Raw genomic sequence first — 7,471 nt, 5'->3', positions numbered from 1 at the left:
GGTACCAAGGGTGACATTTCGCGAAGTACTCGTGATGATACCTCTGTAGTGTAGCTAGTCGGTCGTGGTTATCGACGGTGATTCCTCCTTCACCACTCCCGACGATGTCATTATCGTTCAACCCCTCAAGTGTGGGACCCTCGAGAGTGATTCCTCTAAGTCCACCTTGACGAATACATCGTTCGGAATCCAACAAGGGTGATACCTCGGATTCCCCCCTTTGTTACAACCACACAGTTACCTGACCATGCTACTGGGATCTTTGATAAATATATGTTACGCGGGTGGATTCCCGCGTGGATCTGCCGTTGACTTAATTAAAATGATAATGGATTTGGGTATTTGATCTGGGTTGGTCGGAAGGCCTTATTACGCACTAACCGTATGCGTGGGAAGAATTATGGGTACTCGACGTCGCGGTATCAGCCGAAGCTCTTCAGACGTCAGCGATGGAGCGGCGCGCGCCCGGGTGGTCCCGAGATGCATCGCGCTTGTGATTAAGAGGTGCTAGGACTGACAACAGCCGCCCATGCATCGTGCTAGAGCGTAGAGGGCAAGTGGGACCACGACCCCTTTGTGCTTAGGAGTTAGACCGACGGGATGGCTTCTCTGTTGAGCTTAGGTGGGGCTACAACGTGTCGATATTCCGAGGCCTGGCATGACCCAGAAAAGTGTGTCCGACCAGAGTGTTATCGAGTGCGTCAGGAATATGTCGTGCACCCGTGCAGGGAAGGACTTATCTATTCGAATAGGTGTGTCCATGGTTACATGACGACTTGGAGTTGTGCCCGGATCTTATACAACTACAACTGCTACTTAACTGGATTTGTTGCCCTGGGATTGCTTCCTCACAGGGAGTCGAGGAAGGATCTCTGGGCATGACCTCATATTATTATTGCTGCAACAATATGACTATTACTTGTGTTACCTTGCTCTACTCTCGTCTATTGCTGCAAGACCCTGAAGATGATAGTCTTCGATAGGATTAGGCCTTCTCTCTATTCTCGCATTGCTGCAGTCAGTCCACATATAAACCCCTTCTGTGATACTGATGCATACTTAGAATAGGTTTGATATAAGATTTGCAAGTACTTTGGATGAGTACTCACCGTTGCTTTGCTCCCCCTTTGTCCCCTTGATCCGTTGCTGTGACCAGATGATGGAGCCCAGGAGATGGAGTATCCCGTCGACGACAACCGCTACCCCGATCGTGACTTGTTCGTGGAGGTCGGTGAAGACCAGGAGTAGTTAGGAGGTTCCCACGTAGGAGGCCTCGCCTCGTTCGATCGTGTTTCTTTTGTGCTAGCCTTCTCTAAGGCACCCCATGTTTTATGTTTGTACTCAGATATTGTTGCTTCCGCTGACTCGTGTGTTGATCCAGCTTCTGTATTCTAGTCCTCGAGGCCCCTGGCTTGTAATATGAAGCTTGCATGTTTTATTTGTGTCTAGATTTGTGTTGTGATATCTTCCCGTGAGTCCTTGAGTTTGATCGTACGCATTTGCGTGTATGATTAGCGTACGATTAAATCGAGGGCGTCACAGGTTGTACCGAAATGGTAGGTTTGGCTAGGATTCTGTCTGGGTTGAAAATCGGTAGGGTCGAATATGAAAACTTGGTGGCACCGATTTTGGATATTTGGCTATGGAAAGAAGTCTTATGTGGGAAAATGGTGAGTATTTTTGGTGGTTATCTCTAAGCACTTGACGAACCAGTTCATTTAGTACCTCACCCCCTTTTAATAGTATTTTCTTTCCTATGGACTCAAAAGTGATTTCTCACAAATATAAAATGAAGAGTCTTCTTGCTTGAACCTTGAGACAATCTTATTCCTTTCTTGCATCAAGGGGCATATCCACATAAACCTTTAGCCAATGCATGTTTTGAACTTTTTTGAAATATACTTGGATAGAATCATTAGTCCAATGATGCATATGTTGTGATCAATTATTAAAACCACTGTAGGGAGCAATTGTGCTTTCAGCATCACGTCCAAGACAAGTAGATCGACTTCTGGCTGCATCTACTTCTATTACTCCACAAATCGACCGCTGTCCAGCATGCATCTAGTGTATTGAGTTCATGGAGAAACGAAGTAATGTGTTAAGAACGATGGCATTATGCAGACAAGATCTATTCATATAGGAATAGACCCCATCGTTTTAACCTTGATAGCAACGATACATGTGTGTCATGTCTCTTTCTGTCACTGAGATTGAGCACCGCAAGATCGAACGCATCACAAAGCACCTCTTCCCATTGCAAGAAAAATATCAAGTTAGCTAGACAAAAACCAAATATCAGAGAAGAAATATGAGGCTATAACAATCAAGCATGAATATGTTTTCATAGATCTGATCATAAACTCACAATTCATCGGATCCCAACAAACACACCGCAAAAGAAAGAGTTACATCATATGGATCTCAAAGATACCATTGTATTAAGAAACAAAACGAGAGAGAAAGCCATCTAGCTACTGCCTACAGACCCGTAGGTGTGATATGAACTACTCACGCATCATCAGAGGAGCACCAATGAGGATGGTAAACCCCTCCGTGATCATGTTCCTCTCTGGAACGGGCTGTAGATTGGATTTAGTGGCTCCAGAACTTGTGGCGGCTGAAATGATTTTTATCGACTCTTCTAAGATTGCCTGAATATTGGGGTATTTATAGAGCTGAGAGGCGGTGGAGGAGGTGCCCTCATGTCTAGTGCCACCTGGGCCTCGTCCAAAATATCTCCATAAAGGCTACTCATTCTTGGCTCCCAAGTTTCCTTCTCGTCCAAAACAATCTCCGTAAAGTTTTCTGGCAATTGGTCGTCATGTGCTATGGATTGTTTGCTAAGGAAAAAAACAGCTTCTCACACTAGACACTATGTAAACAGGTTAGTCCCAAAAAATGATATAAAATTGCTATAAAATGATCATAAAACATTCAAGAATGTTAATATAACAGCATGAACCAATCAAAACTTATAGATACATTGGAGACGTATCAGCATCCCCAAGCTTAATTCCCGCTCATCCTCGAGTAGGTAATGATAAAAACAGATTTTTTGATGTCGAATGCTGCCTCACATGTTCATCATATTATTTTTCTTTTTGGTATGGTCACATGGACTTGTAGATTATGCAAAGCAATAATCTATAATTTGATATCAAGATCTCTTTACTCAAGCATATCAATCAAGAAAACAAGTCTTTCAAAATATCAAGGCCAAAGAACATTATCCCTAGCCCATCATGCTCTATTATTGATCCATGCATGCAACACACCCAAATATTAAGTCCATCCAATGCTCATGTATGATAATGGTGTTCCTTAGTTTTTGCTTTATAAGAGAAGATGGAGACTCAAATTTAAAATTAAAATTGCATAGTAAATAGATAGGACGTACGCAAAGGGAAGCAGGGATTTGTAGAGGTGCCAGACCTCAAAGTGAAAAACTTAGAGATAATATTTTTTAGGTTGGCATGATTTTCCTATCAACGAGAATGACTAAGAGTTTTCAATATCCTCCATGCTAAACAAATTATAGGTGGTTCCCAAACTGAAAATAAAGTTTATTCCTTTTCCACCATTCTTTCATATTCCACGGCTAGCCGTATCCACGGGTACCGTCCACACCAACACTTCCCAAGGAATTTATATTTGACAACATAATTTTTTTCTTTTCTTTTTGGGACTCGACATCGTTATTACCACCATACTCTCATGCAATGACAATGAATAAACACTCATCTTGAGACTAACCTATTCAACATGGAAGATACAGGCCACTCCTCACCGCTTCATGAGTGGTATGGACACACAAAACATAATTTTATTTTGAACATTAGAGTTGGCACATACAAATTTACGTGGAACGGTGTTGAAATACCGTATATAGGTAGGTATGGTGGACTCATTTGGCAGAAATTTGAGTTTAGGATTTGGATGGACAAGCAGTATTCCTGCTTAGTACAACTGAAGGCTAGCAAATAGATTGATAAGCGCCCAACCAAGGAACAAAAATCATCATATGTGAACATTAAACATAACTAGCACCAAATAATGCAACACAAGTAGGATGTAATGTCGTAGCATAATTATTGACTTCATGTGAATGCATAGGAAATCACAAACCTTAACACCAATATTTTAACTCATTAACATAACTCATATATTACTATCTTCATATCGCAAAACTATGGCAAAGAATCAAGCTTAATATCCAATGATCTTCATGAAAGTTTTTATTATATCTTTCCTGGACATTCATCACTTTGGGACTAATTTTCATTTAAAGCAAGTTGCCAATGCGAATAACAAGCTCTCAAACAAATATAAGTGAAGAACAAGAGCACAACTTTTTTTAAAATTTTCGACTCTCAAAATTATATAAGTGAAGCTAGAGAGGATTTCTTTAAAATTTCAGCAACTCTCAAAATAATCTAAGTGAATCATGAGAGAAAATATCTTCAAAATAATAGCACTACCGTGCTCAAAAAGATATCAGTGAAGTACTTGAGCAGTTCCATGGCTCCAAAAATTGAAGTGAAGCATAGAGAGTGATTCTAACAAATCATAGCATAATTTGGCTCTCTCAAATCGGTGTGTACAATAAGGTGTATTATGACAAACTAACCAGCAAATAAAGAAAATACACAAATGATGAAAGACGCTCCAAGCAAAACTCATGATATGAGACGAATAAAAATATAGCTCCAAGTAAAAATACCAATGGTTTTTAGAAGAAAGAGAGGATACCTTACGGGGAATCCCCAAGCTTAGCTGCTTGGTACTCCTTATATATTGCCTTGGGGTGCCATGGGCATCCCCAAACTAAGGATTTTATCATCCTTACTCCTTCATCCATCGCGAGCTCACCAAAAACTTGAAAACTTCAATCACACAAAACTCAACAAAATTTTAGTGAGATCCGTTAGTATAGGAAAACCAAACTTTACTATAGCTACTATTGAAAACCTATTTCAATTTTGTTTATGCATTATACCTACTGTATTCTAGCTTCACCATGGGTTATTCCCCTCAATATAAACCATAGAATCATTAAAATAAGCACATAATGCAAAGAAAACGGAATCTGTTAAAAACAGAACCGTGTGTAAAGATTCAAACTTTACTTCTAATTCTGTAACACAAAAAATTATGAAAAACTAGGAAAACGTAGGGAATTTGTATATTATTCTTGTGTACAAAATGCAAACACTTTTGAAGTTTTTGTGCTTTTAGGATTTTTTCTACTGGATGCAAAAGTTTCTGTTTTTCAACACGATTAAAGCAACTAACTCCCCACATGATACCAAAGGCTTTACTTGGTACAAACACTAAATAAAACACAAAAATCACAATTATAACAGTAGCATAATCATGCAAAACACTCAAGAATAGAACGCAAAAGTGAAAATAAATTTTATTCATCGGGTTTCCTCCCAATAAGCGCAATCGTTTTACGCCCCTAGCTAGGCATATAACATAGATTCAGGTATTGTCATCCTTAGTTTCCATAGATGCATTCTTATCAGGAGATTTATCAAAAATAAATTGAAACACATTATCTGTAGAAGTTTCAGCATTACCAAGTTGCCCATCAACGTATCCCCTTTGATTACCGGCAACAACCCAAGAATATTGTTGAAAACTTGTTGGATCATATCTAAAACATGAATTTACTTTTTAAGATTAGCATCAAAGATTTGATTATCACTGAGAAAATGTCTCAAAACATAATCAATATTATATAGAATCTCATTTACTACCGACTTTTTACGGTCCGTACCATAATAATCAAAGATTTCCCAAGCTTCCCGTACTATATGATCAAATTCATTCATAAGAACAAGGGTGGATATCTTCGTAGCTTTAGGATCCTTTATAACAGGTATTTCATAAAACGATCTTTCCAAATTAGGATGAGTACGGATAAATCTGTTCTCAAGTTTCAGAACTAGTGTTGACATAGCTTCTGCATAATTTTTGATTCTTTTAAGTATAGGAGTATTATCACAAGTCAAAGTTCCAACACAGTTAAAGAATTCTTGGATAGATTCTTTTCCCATAACATTACCTTGTTAGCATCCAGATTGCTAGGATATCCAATTTTAGGAGTCTTTCCATCATGAGTTTCTGCCATACCAAAATCACTCATGGTTATAACCAGCATGAACACAATCAAACAAGAGATCTGGCAAGAAAACAACAAACGGAAAGGAGGCAAATAAAAAGGGAAAATTTTGTGAAGGGGGGGAAAGGGAAACGAGAGGAAAATGACAAATAATGTAATTGCAAGGAGATGAGATTTGTGTGTAGGAACCTGATAGATCCTGACGTGATCTTCCCTGGCAACTGCGCTAGAAATCTTGCTTAGTCTCGTTGATGTATTGGTTTCCCTCCAAGCTTGAAGGGTGAGGTAGGACAACAACGACAAGTATGTCCCTCAGTTAAGAAACCAAGGTATCAATCTAGTCGGAAGATCCACAAGACTATGTAAGCATCACCTAAACATAAATAACAAATCCTCAAAACCCAACGCGTGGAGGGGTTGTCAATCCCTCGTGGGTAAAGTAAGGATAGATTGATAGATGGAAATAGCAAATAGAATGCAGGAAGGTATTTTTGGATTTTTTTTATGATATAGATCTGAAAACGAAAGATAAAATAAAGTAGAAACACAAATAGCAAAGTAGAGATTGCAAATAGTTGATATGAAGTAGACCTGTGGGTGGTAGGTTTCACTAGTGGCTTCTCTCGAGAAATAGCAAACGATAGGTCGAGAAGTTACTGTTGGGCAATTGATAAAAGATCAAATAAGTATGACAATATTCAAGACAATGATCATGTATATAGGCATCACGTCCAAGACAGATAGACCGACTTCTACCTGCATCTACTTCTATTACTCTACACATCAACCGCTATCCATCATGCATCTAGTGTATTGAGTTCATGGAGAAACAGAGTAATGGATTAAGAACAATGACATGATGTAGACAAGATCTATTCATGTAGAAATAGACTCCATCGTTTTATCCTTGATAGCAACGATACATGCGTGTCATGTCTCTTTGTGTCACTGAGATTGAGCACCGCAAGATCGAACCCATCACAAAGCACCTCTTCCCATTGCAAGATAAAAGATAAAGTTGGATAGCCAAAAACCAAATATCGAAGAAGAAATACGAGGCTATAATAATCAAGCATGAATATGTTTTCATAGATCTAATCATAAACTCACAATTCATCGGATCCGAACAAACACACCACAAAAGAAAGAGTTACATCATATCGATCTCCAAGATACCCTTGTATTGAGAAACAAAACGAGAGAGAGAAAGCCATCTAGATACTACCTACGGACCCGTAGGTATGATATGAACTACTCACGCATCATCGGTGTATCGAACTGACTCAAAAGGAGTCAAGCCTTTGTGTATCCGTGCCATCCATGGATCAGTATGTTGGCACA

This window comes from Hordeum vulgare, chromosome 6H (genome assembly GCF_904849725.1).
Source record: "Hordeum vulgare subsp. vulgare chromosome 6H, MorexV3_pseudomolecules_assembly, whole genome shotgun sequence".
Classification (NCBI taxonomy): domain Eukaryota; kingdom Viridiplantae; phylum Streptophyta; class Magnoliopsida; order Poales; family Poaceae; genus Hordeum; species Hordeum vulgare.
Note: the sequence above shows the minus strand (reverse complement) of the source record.